Source organism: Rhincodon typus, chromosome 46 (assembly GCF_021869965.1).
Source record: "Rhincodon typus isolate 14 chromosome 46, sRhiTyp1.1, whole genome shotgun sequence".
NCBI lineage: Eukaryota > Metazoa > Chordata > Chondrichthyes > Orectolobiformes > Rhincodontidae > Rhincodon > Rhincodon typus.
Genome location: NC_063377.1, coordinates 9,069,157 through 9,093,136, shown reverse-complemented (window position 1 = coordinate 9,093,136; position 23,980 = coordinate 9,069,157). Strand labels below are relative to the sequence as shown.

Sequence of the window (23,980 nt, the reverse complement as noted above, 5' to 3'; positions counted from 1 at the left end):
CGGATCACCCTAGTCGTCTCCTCCTCCACTCCCAACACTTCCCCACACCCCTACAGCACCTTCCCATGTAATTAAAGATTGCCTGTAAGACCTGCCTTTTTACTTCTTCTTTCCTCACTATCCAAGGCCCCAAACATACCTTCCAGGTACCTGCACTTCACTCAATGTAGTCTACTGTATTCACTGCTCACAATGTGATCTCCTCTACATTTGGAAGACAAAATTTAGACTGGGTGACTGCTTTGCATAACATCTACGTTCTGTCTGCGAAAATGAACGTGAACTTCCTGTTGCCTGCCACTTCATCTCACAACCGTCTTCTGAAGCTCAGCGCAAGCTAGAAGAACAGCATCTCATTTTCCACTTGGGGACTCTGCAGCCTTTGGGACTCAATGTCAAGTTCAATAACTTTACAGCCTTCTCCCATGTCTTTCCCCGACCCCCACACACCAGATTTTGTCAACACGTGGGCTACAACTACAGCTACTGATGGTCCCCATTAGCAGTCATTGATTCTCCCAGGCTGACCTTTACTCCATTCCTTTGCCTGCCCAACTGTCTTTCTCTCTCTCTCTCTCTCTGTCTGGGCTCCATCTCCATTTTTTGTTTACTCCTTCCCCCTCGCCCCACTCCATCTTCACCAACTTTTTCCTAGCTAAAATCAATTCTGAAGAAAGATCAGTGAACTTGAAATGTTAACCCTGTTTTCTCTCCACAGATGCTGCCAGACCTCCTGAGTTTTCCTAACAATTTCTATTTTTGTTTCTGATTTCCATTATCTGCAGTTCTTTCGTTTATTTTTGTTTACTGCTTTTAGCTTTCTTTAGACTAATGGGGATTTACCTACAGTTGAGATCCTGGCATAACATATGTTGGAGAAAGTATATTAAAGCCTGATCTTGCTGTCACAGCTGAGCTTTCTCATGGACATCATTGGGGCCCTCGCTAACCAGCACTGGAACACCAAGCACACTTGTGAAATCCAAATTGTGGAGGTGGGTTTGAACCTGAGACTTACAAAGTAGGTTGCTTGGGAAATCACAAATTTGGGCACAAGAAATTTTATTTTATGCATTTTCTCAATCTCTGGTGCAATATTAAAAGCTGATTCATCATTGCCAGATTGCCTGTGATTGAAATCTTTCATTTTCCACTTCTATTTCCATAAAATTAAACTCATCCAACAAGCTGTATCCCAATTTGCTCCGAGTCCTGTTCATTTACCACTCCTGTATCACTTGTATTTGCTCCAGGTTCAAGAACATCACAAATATGAATTTCTCATCCTTGTTTTCAAATACCTCTATAGTGTCAACCCTCTCTGTCTCTGAAACTTCTTCCAGGCCTAAATCTCCACTATCTCTGAGTGTCTCCAATTCTGGCTTCTTAACCATCTTTGACTTTAATTACCCCAACGAAGGTGGCTATGCCTTCTGCTGCCTTGGCCCTAGATTTGGAATTCCCAACCCAAATCTTTTTATCTCTCCTCCCTTATGTCACTCCTTAAACAACTACTTCTGAGACCAAACTTTGGACATCTGGCCTAATACCCCCTGATGTGGCTCAGTGTCAAGATTTGTTTAATAACCTCCCATGAAGTGACTTTTTGTGAGTCAATTACGAGTCAGCCACCGATGGAGACTGTTCAGTAGGAGGAGGTAGAGAGACAGTGTTGTAATTTGTAGGTACGTCATACAACCATCATGTCGGTCCTCTAGTGGTTGAAAGTGGTAATGCAAAATGAAGCCAGACCCCCACTACCATTCTAAACATGCATTCAATTTCTAAATTGAAGGGAATACTGAAGTTTCTGGAACTTCACGTTTTAACTGAACCCCTTCACCCCTGAGGTATTAATGTTGCATCATCTCCAAAGGCGATAAATCCTTCTTGACGGTTAACAGCAAGTTTTTTTTTATCAAGTTAAAACTATTTGATCCTGTAGAGCTGAAGAAACAATTTTCTGTCGTGTTAGGATCAATAACAGGGGATGTAATATTAGAATTAAGCTGTCGGCCAATGAAATCTGAAATTCCTCCTCCATACAAGTGGAAGTCTGATCCTCCCTCCCCAAAAATAGCTGTATCATAACTCCCTTTACCTACCTTTGCCTTACACCCTATGATGGCTTCACCCAAAAAAAAACTAACACTGATCGTGTGAGTTTAAATTCTACCACTACAGCTTGAGAATTTAACTTTAGTTTCTCTTTTTAAAACTAAGAATAAAAACATCAAATCAATAAGACTGACCATGAAAATGTTGAGATTATTATTAAGAATCCAAGTAGATGATAAGGAATGGAAACTATTCTGGGTTTATGCATGACTCCAGTTGTGGCACCAACATTGTTGAATACTGCATAGAGTTAGAAAAAATGTAGGACCCAGGAACAGGCCAGTTGGTCCAACTGGTCTATACCCACAGAAGCCTCCTGCCACTCAACTTCATCTTACCCTCTCTAACTGCCCTCTGACGTGGTTGAGCAAGCCACATCCTACTGAATGAAATAAAATAAAAGGAATGGTGGCTTTTCTAAGATGTTCACCAAGCAGAGCCAGGCAGTTTCATTGATTGCCCTTTTATATACTATCCTCCTCCATCACCAGTGCATTGTGGCTGCAGTGTGTAGGATGCGATTTATATGATGCAACGCAGTAATAAGCAAGTTTACATAAAAAGCCCTCACAAGCCTTCTTTAAATGTGACCTCAACCATTCAAAGGGTGAGCAGAAATGTCGTAGTAACACTATCACTAAGTCTCAGACCACCTTAACTTGGACATATGTGGGTGGTTGCTTCATCGGCAATCCCAGAACTTCCCCCCCTACCTAACTGCATTGGATCAGCACCACTATATGGACTGCAGTGAGGCTCCCTCATCACTTTCTCCATGGGCAACTAGGGATGAGCAATGAATGGAGCTTTGCTCATCTCCTGAGAACAAATGAAAGAGGCAGAATGGAAAATACTTTTGCCCTAGTTTAGAACCTGGTGAACGTTCATGTGATCAAACAGCACATGGTAGCCTCAGATTTCTTCCTATCAACGCTGGCACGAAGGGCAATACCATTTGATAGATACTTTCAGAAATACATTGTTGGAATCAAATTCAATAGTAACATTTAAAAGAAAACTGGATAAATATTTGAAAGGAAAAAATACAGGGAAAGAGCAGAGGAGTGGAATTAATTGGATTACTCAGGCACAAACAGTGGGTTAGCGGCCTGCTTCTGCGTTGGATCATTCTCACTTTTGTAGCATGTGTTTCTTGCCTTGATAGCATTGGGATTGCCATCCAATTGGCTAGTTGCAATACACAGATTGTTAAATTGCAGTGCAATAATGGCCTGAGAACTTTGACTGGAAGCTTATAAAGTGGTAGGCAGGTGATTGGGCTTTTGAGCCATCATCTTAGCTGACAAAGTCATGACCTTGTTACATAAATATAGAATGTCAGCAGGCCTATTAGTGGAAGTTGGTTTCTTTGCAGGTAGTTATTGGTGTGCTGTGATAGTGGCTTTTTTGGACTGGAGATTCAGGAGGGAGTTGGTTCTGGAAGGGATGAATGTGTTGATGGTGAGGATTTCTGCTTTTTATTTGGATCTTATTAAGTCCTTCTGTGTAACTGTAGAAGTGTTAGATTACTGTTCTTTCTCTTAACTTTTGTCTGTGGATTGTGGGTTTTTTTTTAAAAAAACAACTTCAGCTCACTATTTGTAGGGGTTTTTATGGTTCTATAAATGTAGTAAATAAAAACAAGTCAGTCATTTTCACTCCTTGTGTGTTCATCCATTTAGTAAGATCATGGCTGACTTGCTTTGAATTCCAAGTTTCCACTTGTTTTGAACCCTTACATTCCCCTGTCTAACAACTGTTCTGTACTGATCTAACATTCAATTCCACTACCTCCTGAGGTGGTATTCCAAAATTGTCACCCTCAAGGTGATGTCTTAGTTTGGCTGGAACTAATTTTAAGGCCACTTGCTCACTGTAGGCATAAATCTAGCAAAACTCTGAAATGCTGGTGGATGAATCTCCATCTCTCTCTTTAAATGAGATCAAAACTATGCAATATATGGATTTCAGATATACATCCTTTTTATGTTCCATTCTCCTAACAGATTAGTATCCCAATAACTGCCTTGATTGTGCTATACATGACCTACATGACTGGTGACTCATGCTCCAGCACACCTAAATCTGTCTGCATGTTGGAATTCTACAGTTGTATTATCTAGTCTTACTGCTAGAGTGAACAACTTCACATCTCTACTCTTGTACTCCCCTTCCAGATTTTTGCCTGTATGTTATCCTACTTATTGTCTATGAATTTAGCTACTGTGCCCTCATTCCCTCCAAGTTATTGACTCCACTCATCACATTCTGCCAATCAGACACTGATCTATTTGTGTACACTTTGTCTGACAATTCTGTCCATTCTAATACTTTACCCCCTATAGTACATAAACCTTTAGTTACTGTGATAACTTTTTGATGTTTGTTTCTTCAAAAGTTGTCTAGAATGCAATGTATAGTACATGTAAAGCTCCCCTTTATCTACAGTGTTGCTCCTTTGAATAAATTGGTTAAATATGCTTGGGCTTTGACAGGACCATTCTGACACTTTCCAATTTAAGTATGCAGTTATAATCTAATGATCAGGTCTATCACATTCCCATGACACCACAAATCAAATGGTCTATAGTTCCTGTATTCTGCCTCCCTCCTTGAATTGACCAGATTATATTTCCTACTCTCCTTGTGAAACCTTTCCCTGCATCAAGGGGTATTTTGGCAAACTAACACTAATGAATCCATTCTTTCATGAGGAACCCTTAAGACTTAGGCCCTTTCATGAAGGGTCTAGATGTATTTCATCCTATCATTATAGGAATAGGTCATTCAGGCCATTGAATAACTGAGACTTGAATGAAATGAGAAGATGTAGAGCTGGATGAACACAGGCCGAGGAGCAGAAAGGCTGATGTTTTTGGCCTAGACCAAAGTAATGACTGACTGAATAACAATACTCTACTTTCCTGGGCATGCACCCTTGCGCTGATTCCATTGTGACTCTCTTACTGATTTTTAAGTCTCAGCCTTGAATGTACTTATCAAACCAGCCTTTATAGCTGTCTGCAATAAAGAATTCTGAATTCCAGATTCATTACCCTCGGAAGACAGATATACAGCATAGAAACAGACCCTTTGAGCCAACCATTCTGTGGTGACCATAATTCCAAACTAAACTAGTCCCACCTGCTGGGCCCATGGCTCTTAAAAGCTTTCCTATTCATGTAATTTCAATGTTTTTAAATGTTGTATCTGTATTGACCATTTCCTCCAGGTTCAATCCACATGTGAACCACTGCTTTTAAAAATAAAACTCCGTGTCCCTTTTTAAAATGTCTTCTCACTAAAAATGTGCCCCCCCCCACCCTAGGAAAAAATACCAGCCATTCACCTTATCTAGACACCTCCTGATCTTAAACATCTAAGGTCACCCCTCCACCTTCCATGCTCCAGTGAAAAAATGTTCCAGTCTCCCTATAATGCAAACCTTCCATTGCAGCGACATCCTGACTAAATATTTTCTGAACCCTTGCCACCTTGATAACAGGGCAAGCTGTACTGGACACAGTACTCCAAAAGAGGCCTCACCAACATCCTGTACAGGCTCAACATGATGTCCCATTCCTATACTCAATAGTCTGAACAATGAAGGCAAGCATGCTAAACACTGCCTTATCCACCCTGTCTATATGATGCAAATGTCAAAGAATTATGTACCTCAACCCCTAGGGGTCTCTGTTCTATAATACTCCTGCAGACTGACCATTAACTCTTAAAGATAAGCATGGAGCTGGAGGAACACAGCAGGCCAAGCAGCATCAGTGGAGCAAGAAAGCTGACATTTTGGGTCAGACCCTTCAGAAAAAGTTATGACTCCAGCATCTTCAGTTTTGACTATCCATTAACTGTAAAAGTCCCATTCTTGTTTTGTTTTACCAAAATACAATAGCTTGCATTTGTCAAAGTTAAACTCATCTGTTGCTCCTCAGCCCATTGAGTCACTTTAAGATTGCTGTAATCTTAAATAACATTCTTCACTAACCATACCTTCTGTATTCTCATCTAAAATCATTTGTATAAATGACAAGCAGACCCAGCACTGATCCCTGTGGCACATGGCTGTTCACAGACCTCCAGTCTGAAACAACCCTCCACAGCCACTGTCTCGCCATTAAGCCATTTGGTAAGTTCACTCCTCATTCATCTCTTTAAATGTGCAACCCTTCACTCTGATTACATGTTCTGTTCCTAGACTCCCCTAAAAGGGAAACTACCTTTCTGCATTTACCCTGTTAAATCTCCTAAATCTTTTAATGCTTCAATAAAGTCACCTGTCATTCTTCTATATTCCAAATAGTACAAGTCCAAACTACTTAACCTCTCTTCATAAAGTCCTTCCATACCTGGTATCATCCTAGTGAATCTTCTCTGGATTGTCTCCAATGCTAGCATATCTTTCCTTGGATAAAGGACCCAAAACTGTTCGGTATTTGAGCTATGGTCTGACTTGTGCCTTGCGTAGTTTTAGCAAAACCACTCTAGTTTATTACTCCATTCCTCTCTGCAATAAAGACCAACATTCCACTTGCCTTCCCTATCACCCACTGGATGCTAGGTTTTTGTGACTCATGCACACAGCACCACCCCCCCCAACCAATCTTTCTGAAGCTTTCAGAAGTGTTTCTCCATTTAACAAGTATTCAGCTCCTCCTTTCCTGTCTAAGTGCACAATTTGACATTTTCACAAATGCTATTCCTTCTGTCAAGTTTATTTTTTTTTTGCTCACTTTGTATAATGTGTCTCTATTCCTCTTCAGAATCTCACTCATCACTTCTCATCAATTTTTGTCATCTGCTGGCTTCACTATAGTACATTCACCTTTGCTGAACTCCCTTGAGCAAGACCATCCTTTCTCAAAAGGAGACCAAAAGTAAATACAACATTCTAGGTGCAGCCTCACCAAGGCCCTGTACCAATGAATCCACTATCTCTTTAGCTACTTCACTGAATGGTAGAGCAGACCCATCAGTCTGAATAGCTCACTACTACTGTCTTGTGTATAAACTGAAATGAAAGTTGGACTGCTGTGGCTGAAATACCAGGAAAGCTGTTTTTCAAGTTGCAAAAGGGTGGCATTTTGTTGAGCTGAGATACAATTGTTCCCTTTTTTGGAAGCAATAAAAGGAAAATTTATAGACTGAACAGCACAAAATATTTAAGGAAATTCTGCCTAGCAAAAGATCTGTAGGGGCCAACAGCAACTCAGGAAAGAGCCTGCAAATATAACATCACTCTCCCTTTCTCTCTCTTGCCCCATCCCTCATCCTATCTAGGGTAAAAGTCATGACTTCCAAATTGTCTTGGATTTTGTACAAGAAAAGACCCAAGTTCACATGATCAATGGACAACCATCACTTTAGACAACAGCATCTCATCATTGCAAAACAAATAAGGGTTGAAACTTCCTTGTGGTCTGGAATTTTGTTCACCCTATCTGTTTTTCCATCAATCTGTTAAACTGTATCTTAATCACTGTACACTTTGTTTTGAAAAGATGCAGTTTATAAAGTTACATAAATTAGAACTATTTAATTTACTGATCTTGTGATTCAATAAATAACTCTTTACTATCCCTCACTGCTCTTGTATCAGTAACTATTACCTGATTACTGTTAATGTCTTTAGGCAGCAGGAAGGCTTGTAATGGAGTCAGTACTAGGATTGTTATTTTTCTAATTATAAACTGTTTATGCAAGGGGCAACAAAGCTCTAAAGATCTTCAATAGGATGTTGACACCCCAGATGAATGGGTGGCACATGATCCTCAATACAGAAGTGAGATGATGCTTAAAGTACACGAGTACAAAAAGGGTATTAGAGCAAATGAACAGAGACTTAAGTATACATATACATAAATTGCTAAAAGTAGCAAGACGTGAAGGAGAGGAGAGCTATTATGAAGACTAGAATAGTGCATAATTAAGTAGGGACAGAGCATATGGCGGGAGGTTATGAACTAGCTTAATTGTTGCCTAGACCTCAATTGGAGTACTGCATACAGCCGTGGGCATCAGATGATAGGAACGATGTGAATGCATTGGAAAAGGTTTATAATGGTGCATACGAGGAAGTACGAAATACTATTCGAGGTAAAATTGAACTTTTTTTCCCTTGAAAAAGACAGTTCGGAGGACATTTGATAGTTCTGAAAATCATGAGGTCTGGATAGGGAAAACCTGTTCCCTATTTGCAACAGACTGAGGATTAGTGTACTTGCTTTCGCAAAAGCAAGGCGAGGAAGAAATTTCCCAAGTGAATGTGTGGCCTGGAATACGCTTCCTTTTAAGCGTGGTCGAGGCAGGTTCGAGCGTGGTATTGCAGAGGGCATTGGATAGTTGCCCCCCCGCCTTCCCCTCCCACCCCGGAAATAGTTTGGACGGTTACGGGAGGGGGTCGGCGGCAAGATAAAGTAGAGACAGGGCCCCAATAGCCATCTTCGGCTCAGTAAATTAAAGTCTGGACACTTCTAACTCGGTTATAAGGTTAGTCTTAACTTCTGTCTTTTTTGGGGGGCGGAGGAGAGAGAGATTGGTGAATACCGCTTCGCGTCTTCCCTTGCCCGACACCGATGCAATGTATGGACCAGCCTTGCCTTGATCAAAGATGGCCGCTGCACCCCTTTCAAGAGTTTCAACGCGGACGGGTACATGATGCAATTTCCGGTTCGCCATCCGGCGGTTATGGAGGGTGGGGGCGGGGAGGAGCGAGCGGCGGAGGCGGGGAGGGTAGAAGGAAGGAAAGTGGGGGGAGGGGAGGTTGTTGTCATTTGAAGGCAGAACACAATAGGAGAAGGTGGTGTGTACCCGAGAGATTTGGGAGGGAGAAAGTCTTTTTATTTAAGCTTATGTCCGAACATTTGAATCTGTACGTTTGAGGGTGGGGGAAATAAACGAACAGGAAACGGGAGCAGAATGGAGGCTCCACCTCGACGATGCGGAGTGTAGGTAAGGAACTTGAGGGCGGGAAGAGGAGGAGGGAAAAAGCCGGGGCCTAGCCGGTCACTGTGTGTGTGTGTGTGTGTGTGTGTGTCTCTCTCATTCACACTGACACACAAGTCAGTTAGTCGGTCACCGCGCCGCCGAACACCCCACCTCGCACGCGATGGAGGTCGCCGCTTCGGTGTGAAAGCCGGTTGACTGGAGGTGAGGAGGCGCGTTTCAAACCGGTGGCCTTACCTGAGGAGACGGAGGCTTCATCCTTCAGGAGCCGTCAGCCCGCCCGCCCGCGAGGCCAACCGTCACTAGGACGCGGGGTCGCCCGGCGCGAGCGAAACAGAAGGGGGGAGGGGGGGGTGTTCCCCGGGAGTCAGGGTCAAGAGGTGCGGGGTACATTGATTTTTCTTTTGGGGGGTGTGGGCTACATTGATATTTGTGGGGGGAGGAGATCCCTGGTAATGAGGGTCAATAGATGCCGAGAGGGGGGGTACATTGATATTGTGGGGGGATTCCCGGTAGTGAGGGTCAATAGGTGCCGGGAGGGGGGGGGCGTACAGGTACATTGTGTGATCTTGAAGGGGTGGTCCCCGGGAGGGTCAGTAGGTGCCGGGTGGGAGCTAGGGCACATTGTGAGATATTTTGGTGGGAGGGGGACACATTGTGTGTATTCGTGAGGTGGGGGTGGGCAGGGGTAAGGAAATGGCAGCGTTGGAGCCGGCCGCGTCGTGGTTAGGCCTCGTGTTTTGGAGCCGGTATTTTTTTTTGTAAATGCTTTATCTTTCACGTGTCCGTCCACATGGCGCTTCGGGAGTATAATTTCTTTTTCTCACTGTAAACATAACATACTCGAGTAAAATATAACAGGATTGCGGATGCTGGAGATCTGAAACGAAAGAAAAACAGAAATTGCTGGAGAGCGAAAACACTGGGTCACTTTTCACAGATACTCTTAGAATCCCGTACAGTGTGAAAGTAGGCTATTCAGCCCATCAAGTTCACAACGACCGCCCCCAAACAGCATCCCACCCAGACCTCCCCCCGCCCAATCCCTGTAACTCTGCATTTCTCTAGTCTGCATGTCCCATGGCCAATCGACCCTAATCTGCACATCTTTCGACTGTGGGAGGAAACCCACGCAGACGTGGGGAGAATGTGCACACTCCATACGCACACTCCATGCACACACTCGCCCGAGGGTGGAATCAAACCCAGTTCCCTGGCGTTGTGAGGCAGCAGTGCTAACCACTGAGCCACCATGCCGCCCCTACTTCCAGACCTATTGTGTTTCTCCAGCAATCTGTGTTTGCTTATAACATATTCAAGCCTTCTTTTTGTCACTGCCTTCTGTTGCACTAATCAGAGTTGGCAAGGTCAGAGGTGAGGAATATTGCAGCAGCTAACTCATCTCCTGACTCCCCAAAGCCTGTTCACCATCTACAAGGCACAAGTCAGGAGTGTAATGGAATACTCCCCACTTGCCTGGATGGATGTAGCCCCAACAACAGTCAAGCTCAATATCATCCAGGACAAAGCAACCTGCTTGATTCGCGCCACATCCACTTCCTCCACCACTGATGTTCAGTAGTGGCATTGTGTACCATATCCACCTTCAATCCTTGCACTGCTGATGCTGAGTAGAAGCACTGTGTACCATCTGCAAGATGCACTGCAGAACTTCACCAAAGATCTTTAGACAGCACCTTCCAAATGCATGACCACTTGCATCTAAAATGATAAAGGCAGCAGATGCGTGGGAATACCAACTCTTGCAAGTTTCCCTCCAAGCCTCTCACTGCCTTGACTTGGAAATATATTGGCATTGCTTCAGTGTCACAGAGTCAAAATTCTGGAATTCCTTCCCTAATGGCATTGTGAGTCCACCTGAAGCACGTACTGCAGCAGCTCAAGAAGGTAGCTCATCATCATCGTCTCAAAAGGTGAAAAAAGATGGCTTCTTCTTGGGGATTGGTTAATTTCTTCATGAAGACATTTTGCAAAGCAAACCATTGGGTGATTGTGGCTGCTATGAGTTGTGTTTTTCATTTTGCACACTGGTAGGATGCTTCTTCACAACCCCCCAAAAAAAACTCAAGAGTTGCTGATCACTAATGGTCCTATTGGGTAACTAGCCAAAGCCCTGATGCATTGTTTTGCTGCTAAGCTGAAGATGTTGAGCAATTGTGCTGCTGATGTGGACAGGTTCAAGAGTGGTATTATTCTGTTGCTAAGGAGGATGAATTAAGGAACATTATCATAATACCATAAGAAAAAGAAACAGGAGTATGCCATCCAGCCCCTCAAACCTGTTTCAACACTCCTCACTTCCCTACCCTTTCCCCATAACACTTGATTCCATTATCAAGAATCTATCTCTCTTAGCCATAAATATACACAAGGACTCTTCCCCACAGCTCTCTGTGGCAAGGAGTTCCAAAGACTCGCAACCCTCAGAAGAAATTCCTCCTCATCACAGTCTAAAGCCTTAAATTGGCGCCCCTTATTATATCACTGAGTTGCGACACGTTAACATGTGGTACAGATCTGCTGCCCAGGTGGACGTGTTATGGAGTAGAATTTGCTGTTCAGGTGGAGGAGCTAAGGAATAATATTCTGCAGACCTGCACAGATAAAAGGCCTCTATAATTCTGCTGAAGTGAACATATTGAGTGATTTTATTCTGCTCAGATGGACATATTAAGAAGCAGTGGTTCAAGAAGGCAGCTCACCACCACCCAGTCAAGGAGTAGTTCGGGATGGACAATAAGTGCTGATCCAGCCAACGATGCCCATGTCCCATGAACGAATTAACAAATATCTATTCTACTGCTGCGATGGATGCATTAAGGAACAGTGTTATTCTACTGCTCAGGTGGATGTAGGGACAGCATTATGCTGCAAAGGTGGACATCTGGACATCAGTGCTATTCTGCTGCTGCTTGGACACTTTATGGAGTGGTATTGTTTTGCTGATGAGGTGGACACTTAAAGGAGTCGTGTTTCTCCACTAACGAAGCAGTCGAGTTGAAGAGCAGTATTATCCACTGCTTGTGGTGTGATGTACTCATGTGTTAGACTGGTGTTACAGCATGGTATCTTTTCCTGCAGGGGTGTATTATCCACAGCTGAGGTAGAACTGTTGCGGCAGAATATATACTGCTGCTGTTGTGGAACATAATGTTTCTGCTAAAATGGAACAGAGTTGTGTTCAGGATATTATGCTACAAAGGTGGAGCTGTTACAGCTCTATTATTACCTGTGGCACTGATGTTATTCTGGCGCTGTGGTGATGCAATATTATTCTGCCAAGTAGATGTACTCCACATAGTCCTTTTATAAGGCTTCAGCATCTTGCTTCTGAAGGTAATTTCCATTCTATGGAAGTTTTAGAGTTGGGTGACTGCTTGTAAATTCCATTCTAGAGAGGAACCAGCCTCAACTAGTTGGCTGACATGAAACGAGAAAATGCTGGAGAAACTCAGCAGGTCTGGCAGCACCTATAGAGTGAGAAACAAAGTTAACTTTTCTTTGGGTTCCTAATCAAAATAGACAGAAGTGATGTAGTGAGCACAGCCAGCTCAGCCACTGAGTGGTGGAGCAGATGTTACTCTTGCTCCTAAGTGCTATGTCTTTGTGACTGGTTAGTAAAGAAAGTGTAGTTTGTAATTCTGGGTCTTGTAGGAAACGTGTTGTTAGTTTTACTAAATGATAAGAAATTCTTTATTATTTTGAACCACTTAAATTCTTTATAATAGTTCCCTTGTGCCCTTTATTTCATTTTATAATTAATGTAAAAGAATTAAACTGTGGGTGTATTCTTCTGCTGTGAATATATTCTGATTTTAATACTTGTACCTCCAGGACTCTCAATTGTGTATGTATTTGCTTGTTTCTTTTAATTCTAACTAGATTTATATGACTGCAATTCTGGGTGTCTCAACACCAACAGCAGTTTTCTCTTTATGCATTTAAATGCTAGAGCTAATTTTGAATGTTTTCAATTATGAATCACAGGTATTGCAGTACCTCACCAGTGTTGTGTATTTCCATAAATCACATGCATTAGTATTTGCTGTTCTGGGCAATCATATGCACTAGAAGCTATACTTGCTACTTCGGAAAAAAATGTGCTAAGTTTTTTGCATTTATTTTTGAGACTCGCAATTTTTTTTTGAAACTACTTCTTGTAGTAGATTTTTATTTTGATTATATTTGGGCTGTGGATGATGCTGGCAAAGTGTTTATCATTTGTTTGGTCAGAAAATGTTTTGAGTCAGATTGATTGTCAGCCAGTCCATGTGGCGGCAGAAGAATCCTTGATCTGAATGGCATCAATGGGTTTGGTTTTAGTGATCTAGTGGTTAGTTTATAAAACTCCTGTGTTTTTTAAAGTAGGAGTTAGCAAATCAGGGGTTACATAATTAGGTAAAATTATGTGCTGCGTGGCTGTCCATGTTTCTGTGTAGATTATAAGCCAATTGGTGTCTTGTTGAGAACTATTCAAGGACATATGTTTGGTTTGTGTGAAGGGGCCTGAGCTGGAGCGACAGCTAGGGTAGCATTTGATGACCTCCCATCCCAACAGAGTACAGCGGGGAGACATGGACCAAGGCTCCTGTTTTCTGTTCACTATCCTGTGGTGATGTGCAGGCCAGTGATTATGTGCAGTGTCATTGCATACTAGAAGGATTAGGGGCTAGTGTGACAGTACATCCAACATTTCTCCCTCTCCAATGGTTAGCCTCTGCACATAATCACTTGGCTGTGATCCTGTTGTGTGCCCTGTGTCTGTTTTTGACCCTGGTGACATCATGAGGTAAAGGGAGAGACGCAAAAAGCTGTCAAGTGAAACATCAAAAGTTTGCATTTGTACAATTCCTCCTCATCTAACTACACACCCTCTCAAAGCACTTCAAGTACTATGAATTCAAAATGTGCAATTGTGGTTTTATTGGCAAATTGGTTATTTGTAGGACAGCACGGATCCAGAAACAGGACTGAGAAACGTCAGTTAAGCTATTGTATTCAGAATTTTTTTTTTTCTTTCTTGTTCTCTTTCCACAACTAATCTCAACTTAGCTGATGTAACAAGAGCAAAATGCAGCAGATAACAGAACCCTGAAATAAATAGCTGGGTCCCGATTTATGAACATCTGAATGAGGAATGCTGATATTTACAAACAAGATCCTATATTACTATTAATTTTAAGGATCTGACCTGCAAATGCATATTCGTAATTACAAATGGATATTTTATACGGTACTGTATTGTGTTCCGATTTGCGCACAAATTGACTTAAGAACATACTGTGGAATGGAACCCATTTGTAACCTGGAGACGGACAGGAAATGCTGAAATTACTCTGTATGTCTGTGGAAAGAGAAACAGTTTCATGTTGAGGATCTATTTTGCTGTGTATCTAATCATGTGCTGTCCCTGTGCTGGGAATGTTTGATGGAAGACAGTGAATGGGAGGCTTTACTTTCAGCTTAAAGGAGTAGAGGAAGCTTTACTCTTTATTTAGCTCTTGTGTTGTACCTGCCCTGGGGTGTTTTGGATAGTGCAATGTAGCGAAAGCTTTACAGCATGTGATAGGTATATAACGATGACTAAGTGATGGCACAACCAATGGATCAGATCTCCACTCTGCAATCCTGCCACGTCTTGGTCAGAAGTCAAATGACACCAGATTCTAGTCCAAAAGGTTTATTTGAAATCACAAGCTTTTGGAGCGCTGCTGTTTCATCAGGGAGTGAGCAGCACTCCAAAAGCTTGTGATTTCAAATAAACATGTTGGATTCTAACTTGGTGTTGTGTGACTTATGACTTTGTCCACTCCAGTCAAACACTGGCAATGTCACATCTAGTCATCAGTGGTGGTGGATAGAATTAAACAACCAATATGTGGAGGAGAGCGCTCTGGAAATTTCCCTACCCTCAATGATGGGAGAGCCAGCACATTAGTACAAAAGATGACACTGAAGTATTAGCAGTCATTTTGAGCTGCAAGTGGCAAGTACATAATCTATCTCTGCCTCCTCTGGAGGTCACCAACATCATTGAGGCTGGCCTTCAGGCAAATCAATTCATACCATGTGACATCAAGAAACAATTGGAGGCGCTGCGTACTGCATAGGCTGTGGTCCTCACAACATTCTAGCAGCAGTAGTAATGCAGACATAATTTAGAACTAGCCGCACCTCCTAAACAAGCTGTTCTAGCTCAGCTACACCTCTAGACATGTTGTTCCAGCATAACTACAACACTGGCATCTACCTGACAATGTGGAAAATTGCCCAGGTGTGTCCTGTACTGGAAAGCAGGGCAAATCCAAACTGGTGAATTACCATTACTGTACTCTGGGTCATCAGCAAAGTGATGGAAGGTGTCCTTGACAGTGCTACTAATCCTGCACTTACAGAACATAATCTGTTCACGGGCTCTCAGTTTGGATTCCACTATGGCTACTGACCTCATTGTAGACTGAGATCACACATGGACAAAACAGCTTAACTCCAAAAGTGAAGTGAGAGTTACTGCCCTTTGACATCAAGGCAGCATCTGAGTGAGTATGAGGTAAAGGAGCCCTAACAGAACTGGAGTCAATGGGAATTGATAGGCAAAGCTTTCCACTAGTTGGAGTCAGTCGTGGCACAAATGAATTTGTTGGAGGTCAGTCATCCCATTCCCAGGACATTACAGGAGTACCTCAGTGTAGTGTCATAGACCCTACTATTTTCAGCCATTTTATCAATGACCTTCCTTCCATCATGAAGCCAGGGGTAGGGACGTTTGCTGGTTATTGCATAATCTCCAGCACCATTTGCAACTTCTCAGATACAATATGTGCAGCAAGACCTGAACAAGTTTTGGGTTTGGGATATGCAGCAAGTAACATTCATGCCATACAAGTAGCAAGCAATGACCATCTTCCAACAAAAGAGAATATACACTCTCCCCATGATATGACATTACCATTAGTTAAACCCCGTAACCAACATTGTGGGGTTACCATTCAACAGAAACTGACTTGTTAATACTTTGGCTGCAAGACCAGGTATGAAGTTCAGGATCTGCAGTAAGAAATTCATCACCTGATTCGTGAAAGTCTGTCCACTATCTACAAGCTACAAGTCAGGAGAGTGATGGAATTCTCCCCACTTGCCTGGGTGCAACTTCAAACAACACAAGGTGCTTGACACCACCCAAGACAAAGTGTCCCACATGAATGGCAACATATCCATCACATCAGTGTTCATTCCTCTCATCACTGAGGACCAATTGTAGCAGTGTGTGCCATCCATTAGGTGCATTACAGCAACTCACCCAGTCTCCTTTGACAGCACCTTCCAAAACCATGACCTCAACCACCAAGAAAGACAGGGTAGCAGTTGCATTGGAGCAGCACTGTTACCTGCAGGTTTCCCTCCAATTTGCACTTCAGCCTATACTGGGTTTATATCATGTTCTTTCATTGCAGGTTCAAAATCTTGGAGCTCTCTTCCTATCACTCTCTCTCTTGTATGAATTGCTGCTGTTGAAGAACGTGGTTCACCCCTATCTTCAGAGACAAAAAGAGATACCTGGCCATGCTGTCCACATTCCATGAGAGAATAGAGTCGTAGATTGGAAACAGCATGGAAACAGACCTTTTGGTCCAACTAGTCCACACTGACCATATTTCCAAATTAAACTAGTCCCACTTGCTTGCATTTGGCCCATATCCCTCCAATCCTTTCCAGTTCATGTACTTAACCAAATATCTTTTAAATGTTGTAACTGTACCTGCATCCACCACTTCCTCTGGGAGTTCATTCCAGACTGAACCACTCTGTAAACAAAAAAAAAATTGCCCGTCATGTCCTTCTTAAAACTTTCTCCTCTCTTACTTTCAGTTGTCCCTTTACCTGTGACTACTAACACTTCAGTCACTTACCCTGCCTTATTTCCCACGAGAAGGTCAAGTTTTGCTCCTTCTCTGATAGTTAAATTTACATATTGATAAAGAAAATTTTCTCAAACCCATTTAACAACTCCTCACCATCTAAGCCTTTAACACTATGGCAGTCCCAGTCAAGTTTCAAAAATTGAAATCCCCTATGATTACAACCCTGTTATACACATATCTGAGAGCTCTGTACATATTTGCTCCTCAATTTCCCTCTGACTTTTGGGAGGCCTGTAGTACAATCCCATCAAGGTGATCATCCTTTCTTGTTTCTAATTACCCATATAGTTTCACTTGAAGATCCCTCAGAAATATCCTTGCTAATTACAGTAGTAGTGTTTTCCTTAATCAAAATTGCCACTCTTCCCTCCTCTCACCTCTCTTTCTATCCCTCCCATAACATCTAAAACACACAACACTGAGCTGCCAGTCCTGTCCTTCCCTCAGCGAAGTTTCTATAATAGCTTTAATGTCCCAGTCACATATTCCTGTGCATGCCCTGACTTCATCAACTTTACCTGTAAGACCCCTTGCATGAAATGTGGGCAGTTTAAATCTTCAGAGATACCTCATTCCCTGACTTTCTGTTGTATGCCTTTTCTGAGCAAATTTTTCTGATTTAGAACCATCCTTGTATCATTCAATTTTTACTGCCATTTAGGACCCCCCCACCACCCCATCTCTATGAGTTTAAAGTCTCCCGAAACAGTACTAGCAAATCTCCTACAAGAATGTTTGTCCCTTTCAAATTTAAGGTGAACCCCATCCTTTTTGAACAGGTCTTTTCTATCTCAGAAGAGATCCCAATGATACAAAAATCTGAATCTTAGTGCAATGTACAATCTCTTCAGCCATTAATTTATCTGCCCTGTCTTTTTATTCCTACTCAGTAGAATGTATCACTGGGAGTGAAACAGAGATTGCTACTTTTGAGGTTCTTCTTCTTTTTAGCCTTCTTTCTAACCTGTTATATTTGCTCTGGAAAGCCGGAACCCTTTCCCTAACTATATCGTTTCTACCAACGTGTACAGCAACTTCTTCTGGCTTCTTGCTGTTCCCTTTGACAATATGCTTCAACCGCTTTGAGACATCCTTAATCCTGGCACCAGGAAGGCAGCATAATATCCGGGATTCTTGCTCATGGCTTCAGAATCTCCTGTCTGTGCCCCTGACAGGAAAGTCCCCTTTAACAATTCTTCTTTTAAATCTTGACAAACCCTGCTGAACATAAGATTCATTCTTGGTACCCAAGATCTGACTGCCACTTATGTTTTCCTCTGAGAGACTGTCCCCTTTAAGATGGAATATCTGTTTGAGAAATGAATAGCCACAGAAGATTTTTGAACTAGCTTCTTGCCTTTCCTGACAGTGCCCTATTTATCTGACCTGATCCTACTGTGTAACCACCTCTGTAAATCTACTAACCATCACACTGTGTCTCTTTAAGTGCCCTCAGTGACATTAAGCCTAAAAAGAAGTTCGTAAACGCACCTTTATATTTAAAAAAAACCCTTCCTTACCTGCAGATTTTAATCTTAAGCATGCAAAAGATTTTTTAAAAAATTAAAATTTAAAATCTTAAAGAAAAATCAAGCACTTAGTTGAAACTCTCACCATCCAAAAAGGAAACCTCTACCTTAAGTCAATAGATTACTTTTTATCTGCTTGATAGGGACAGTGTAGAAGGAACTTTATTCTGCATCAAGCCCCTTGCAGTGGCTGCCCTCGGAGTATACCTAATGGCCGCATTGGCTGCCTGACTGGAAAAGCTGAAGTTTTAGCTGGGATTGAAATGTTTGGTTTGAGTATATGGTTAATAAAGCACAGAGCAGAGTTCTGCCTCTGCATCGCATGTCCCAGCTACAGTCTTTGACCTTGGAATGGCAGTATTGACGTCAAGTGTCAGAATCGGAAGAGGTGCCTGTTTATGAATGTTCAGGCAGTGCGGTGATTTGAGCTAGAACTTGCTGCAGAGTGGTGGGTTAAGCTTTCCTGTGTTATAGCATTCCAACCTGAGCCTGCTGTTCCTAGTGACCCAAGGTGGGTTTTGACCCTCAAAAACAGAGGGTTGCTCAGTGTCCTTAAACACCACCCAAAAAAAACTGCACATGACATTTGTCTCACTGTTTGTGGGATCTTTGTGTGAAGCAGCTATAAAGTGCACATATATTTCAGATATATTAAATACACCTGCAAGTCTCTGTTTCAAAATCTATATGCCCAATGTTTCTAACAAAAATAGAGATTGCTGGAAATGCTCAGCAGGTCTGGTAGCATCTGTGGAGAGGAATCAGTTAACATTTTGGGTCGAGTGCCCCTTCCTCAGAATTGCCTAATGTTTGTACTTGGCAAATCTTTTGCGTCAATGAAACTGTATAAATGCAGTTCATTCAGGTCATTACTTTTCCCTGAGAGGGGAAGTTTACATTTTCCCCACCCACTCCGTGCCTCCTTCTCTCATAGCCCCCCCAACTCAAAGTGGCATTGGCACAGACCTAAAAAGATTGCCTGGCCCGTTCTTCATGATGGCAGTGGAAGAAGTGCTAACGATCAAGTATGAGGCAAGTAATATCACTAATGGAAATAAAGAATTTACCAAAATTACCAACAATTGTTTCGATCTCGAGATACCCCTCCTGACTACTTAACAGTTAAAAATATCCATTTTATTTTGTTACTTGGAAGCTTGTGAGCCTTCAGAATTCTCCACCACAGAGAGCTGTGGAAGCTCATTCTGAGGTATGTTTCAGGTAGAATTTGATAGATTTCTGAGCGCAGTGTGTACAGGGTTACGGGAAATGGATGGGTAAAAGGCATGGTCTTATTTGGTGGTGGGGGAGGCTCAGTGGGCTACTCCTGTTCCTATGTTTCCATCTTCTGGAACTGAAATGTACAGACCCAAATGTCCCAAACTTCTGTTATAATTGGAAAGTTATGTAATTACAGCAAAGGGCACCTTGGACATTGCAATTAATGTTAGGGCTTAGAGAAAATTTAAAATAAACCTCCAAATTCCTGCTGTCAGTTCAGTGACCTCCTGGTAAAGTGCACCTGCTGGTGCTTGAGATGAATGGGGACTTTGTCTTGTCCATGACGTTTTCTGTTCTTTCCTCCCAACCTCTCTCCTTTCTAGATGCACCCACTAGAAAAGTACACAGTGTTGGTCACTGAGGGCCAGATTGACCCTGCAATCAAATAGTTTGTCAGTGTTTGTTGTCTGAATTGCAACATGATGTGAGTGGTGGCGGTATTAGAGAGATGCTGGTGACTAAATCTGTGCTGTATTGTTATGTATTTTCTGAAGAGGAGTGAAAATTAGACAAGGTGATGGAGGAGTGTGTAAATTGATTACTCGTAGATTTTGATCAGACGATCCTTGTGCTCATCAAGTGCAATTGGTCAATGTACGTAGGTAAGTAGTCAAAATAACTGTACAGCCTCAGCTGTTGTCAGGCTGTGATAGTGGGGACAACGTGCAGCCCTTGCCAAGTCTGTCTCAGTCAAAAATCACAGTTGTGAACAAAGAAATTTTGCTTTTCTTAATTTTTACTGGCTCACTTGTCACAGTCTTAACAACTCCACATGTAAATTCTTTACCATTGCCGTTTTTATATCTACGTGCCTATTTTTTGAAACATGTCTGACGTTCCCTCATCACAAAATCAGAAGCAGTAAATGAATGCAATTGATTGACTTTGACTTTGCAAACTGTTTAGATAATTTCACTGCATTGATTCCATGATGCCCTTGTAACTTCTCTAATGGAAGAGATTTACTTGCTGGAAGCAATATGTCAGGAATGCAGCAAGCATTGCTAGATACTGACATTAAAAGTATAATTTGGATACAGCAAAACCTATTATATTGGTCTGAGTCAGCCTGGTTGCTGCATTGCTTTTTTAAAGTAAATGTGCGGAGGTGCTTGTCACTTCTCTCTGAAGGGTTTGTTTTCTAGCGATAATTAAAACTTTAATGTTGTTAGTGGGCAGCTGAGAGAGTGGTGTTCAATCTGGAGGCCTGTAATTTTGGGGATGATAAGAATGCCAGTAGGATTGGAGGTGCTTGCTCCTCTGGCACGTGCAGTCCATTATCTTGGAGATGATTCACCTCCTTTATTTTCTGTGATATCCTGCACACCTCATTCTCATGACAGAAAAGGATATAAAGTGTCTTTAAAATATCTTGGTAGCCTCCCAGTGTTGGATCAGGTATGGTATGTTTCTAGGTCCTGATTTTGCCTGCTCGTGTTGAGCCAAATGTCGATACTTTGAGGCAATCTGTCGGTGGGGATGGACTTGCATGCGGGCTGAGAAAACTACATGCCTGAAATAACAGCACAGGGGCGGTATCCCGTCACCAAGTTACCCATTATTTACTTGTGCACAGTACATTGGCAGTGGCCAGCCAGTTCGGAGTCGGTGCTCTGAACTGAGGAGATCCTAAATCCCCTTTTTTTTTTGTGCAAATAACTTTATTAACATGCCACTGCCAGGAAAAACACCCATGTGACCAAAGAATCAGTATCAAGCAGAGCCCCTAGGGTCAAGGCCTACGTGAAAGAAAGTGAGGGTGGGGGGGTTAGGAATCAAATCAAACTGGAATTGGAAGGGGAGATAAGGTAGTACTCACCCTGCAGTGCCCACCTCTCCTGAAAGGCATTGAGAGCGCCGATACACACCACATGTTCCTTCTCCAGGGACACCCAGACTGCTGCGTGCAACATCTCTAACCCAGATCCCCAAAAGAAAGAAGGAGAAATCCTGTGTAGAGAGCTTGCCACTGGGGATCCCCACCGTCCAGTGGCAAATGGGCACGCTAAGGCATGTCCAGGTGGTGGATGAAGGAGAAGAGGTGGATGGTGTGCAGTAGCAGTTTATACAGGGCCTGCCGTATCCCCTGGTTTTTTTTTTGTTCTTTTGTTTTCTTTTTTTTCCCTTCCCCTGGTTATATTGGTCAGCCAGGGCTTCCTGATTGGCCCAGGTTAATGACCCCAATCAAGGATCTCATCAACAAGATCCACCTGGTTCTAATTACTACAATGCCTAACCTCTTCCCATTTGATTTACTCTTTGCGGAGGAGATGATGGATCTGTCCGTTATAATGCTTTAAATGAGAACCTGTGATATGTGAGCAATGCCTTATCCAAGTGAGCTTAAAACACTAAGCATGAAGTTGAGATAACTAAGTATGGAGCTGGAGGAACACAGCAGGCCAAGAAGCATCAGATGAGCAGGAAAGCTGACGTTTCGGGTCCGGACCCTTCTTCAGAAAAAGGATCCTGACCCAAAACGTCAGCTTTCCTGTTCCTCTGATACTGCCTGGCCTGCTGTGTTCCTCCAGCTCCACACTTTGTTATCTCTGACTGCAGCGTCTGCAGTTCTTGCTATCTCAAGCATGAAGTTGAGTTGCTGTGCGTTAACTAGATGGTCTACTGAGTAATATCTGCTCAAGATCTTTTTTCTCTCTGGTAGAGACTGTGGTTAATTTAGATTGCTGTCCAGTAGCAGCGTGCAGGAATGAATTGTCTAGAGTGGAATTTTACCCTGATATGACTGAAAGAAGAGAAGCTGTCCAAGATTGATCTAGAAAGGAACATGTAGGTGTTGTGCTTTTAATCCAAATCCTCCTCTTCTGAAAAAGTAACAGTCTTTGTTTTCAAATGTCAAATCTCCTTGAGTGGGAACTTGCCAAATCTTTGGATGGGGTAGGCTCTGTATATGCACAAGACAAATATTAATTACTCAGCACTACCATCACTCACCCCCCTGCCCACCCAACACCTCCAGAGTGGGTACAACTTTGATCTGATCTGAAATAACTGGACCAATTGCATTACTGACTGCAGGAGGTAAATTTCAGTGACAGTTCTACATGCCATTTAGGGGCCTCATTTAATTGGAATTTGAATTGCAAGTGAAACTGCCTTTGTGAATCAGGATCAGAAGCAAAATTAGGTGACTTTTTAATGTCATTTGTTGTTGTACACGGTCTTATCCTACTGTCATCCTCTCTCTCTTCTTTCCCCCCGCCCCCTGCCCCCGAGAGTAAAAGTGTGAAGGGCACCACTCTATGAGCAATAGGTAAGGTGTGGAGACAGGCTTTGATGAACTACTGTCGATGATATTCTGCATCACACTCTAGCCATCTAGCCAACTATGCTAACCAGCTGCTATTTGTATAATTGTTACAGCAGAGCTGGAGGCATTGTCTTCTCCATTCTGAATCTCTGCAGCAGCAATTCGACTTGTCCTGCTTTTCCAACCTTTGTAGCCCTGCAGGCTTTTTCTTTCTCGTTAGGTGCTTGTACCTGCTTTTGAAAGCCACAAGTGAATATCTACCTCACCCCACACTCACTCACAACATTCCAGATCGTAACCATTTTCATCCTAAAAAAATTTACCCGCTATTGCCGTGATTATTTTACCATTCATCTTTATATCTGTGTCCTCTGATTCTTGACCATTCTACCAATAGAAACAGTTCTTTTTTTTCTCAGCTGTCAAGACCCTTCTATAAATTTTGATCATCTCAATGAAAATCTCCTCTCGGATGTGTTGAAGGGGAACAACCCAACTTCTCCTAACCCCTCCCCAGTCCCTGGAATCATTCTTGTGAATCTTTTCTGTGGCCTTTCTAAAGCCTCTTATCTTTCCTAAAGAGCTGTGCCCAAACCTGGACACAATACTACAGCTGAGGTCAAACCAATGTTTTTATAAAAGCTTGTAACTTCCTTGACAACAAGTTGTAGGGCTGGATGAACACAACAGGCCAAGCAGCATCATAGGAGCAGAAAGGCTGACGTTTCGGGCCTAGACCCTTCATCAGAAAAGGGGGAGGGGAAGGGGGTTCTGAAATAAATAGGGAGAGAGTGGGAGGCGGATAGAAGATGGATAGAGGAGAGGATAGGTGGAGAGGAAACAAACAGGTCGAAGAGGCGGGGATGGAGCCAGTAAAGGTGAGT

The 23,980-nt window shown here is 42.6% G+C and overlaps 1 protein-coding gene and 1 long non-coding RNA gene across 5 annotated transcripts in view; both read left to right on the top strand.

Moving 5' to 3' along the window:
• Positions 1-3,453: 3,453 nt before the first annotated feature.
• On the top strand, positions 3,454-7,971 carry LOC125487890. The gene is made up of 2 exons (XR_007266144.1): positions 3,454-3,579; positions 7,411-7,971. It is a non-coding gene; the product is annotated as an uncharacterized LOC125487890 (long non-coding RNA).
• A 529-nt stretch (positions 7,972-8,500) lies between these two features.
• The window catches only part of adar (adenosine deaminase RNA specific), a 144,927-nt gene continuing 129,447 nt past the window's right edge, over positions 8,501-23,980 (top strand). For 2 of the 4 annotated variants that reach the window (XM_020512204.2, XM_048620448.1), the window contains exon 1: positions 8,879-9,081. The gene's annotated coding sequence lies outside the window, so the exon portion shown is untranslated. Of the gene's footprint in view, positions 8,620-8,878; positions 9,082-9,193; positions 9,280-23,980 lie in introns of those variants that run through there. The other 2 variants (XM_048620447.1, XM_048620449.1) reach the window with 2 other exon arrangements.